This window comes from Myxocyprinus asiaticus, chromosome 1 (assembly GCF_019703515.2).
Source record: "Myxocyprinus asiaticus isolate MX2 ecotype Aquarium Trade chromosome 1, UBuf_Myxa_2, whole genome shotgun sequence".
Lineage (NCBI taxonomy): Eukaryota > Metazoa > Chordata > Actinopteri > Cypriniformes > Catostomidae > Myxocyprinus > Myxocyprinus asiaticus.
Genome location: NC_059344.1, coordinates 24,955,842 through 24,956,445, shown reverse-complemented (window position 1 = coordinate 24,956,445; position 604 = coordinate 24,955,842).

Below are 604 nucleotides of genomic sequence, written 5' to 3'. Positions count from 1 at the left end.
GCGCTCAAGGACCCTGATAGGTGTCCGTCTTTGTGCCTGAACTCAGCTCCACAAGCAGGTCTTATGCAAAATAACGATTCATACAATATTCTGCTGAATCGAGGTTATATTGAGGCACTTACAATGGAAGTAAATAGGGCGAAATGTTGGAGGGGTTAAAAGCAGAAATGTGAAGCTTATAATTTAATGAAATCACTTACATGAATTCGTCTGTTAAAACCTATTTTAGAGCTTCTTGGTTAAAACTGTATTGCTGTGTATTGTTTGAGCTGTAAAGTTGTTTAAATCGTCATTTTATGGTCATTTTTGTAGTTTAGGCTTTACAGCTACATCGTCATGGCAACAAAGTTGTAAAATTGGTTATAACTTTACAGAAAAGGTTAAAAGGCCATTTTGTCACACTGAAATTATGTTAACATGCATATTGTTTATGTCTTATGGCTATACTTTTGAAACAGTGAGTATTTTAACGTTTATGGATTGGCCCCATTCACTTCCATTGTAAGTGCCTCACTGTAACACAGATTTTTGCTTTTTAAAAGAAAAGGAATTCAAAATTATTGTTTATGGTAATCAATATTATGCCACAAATGCTGTTGACTGA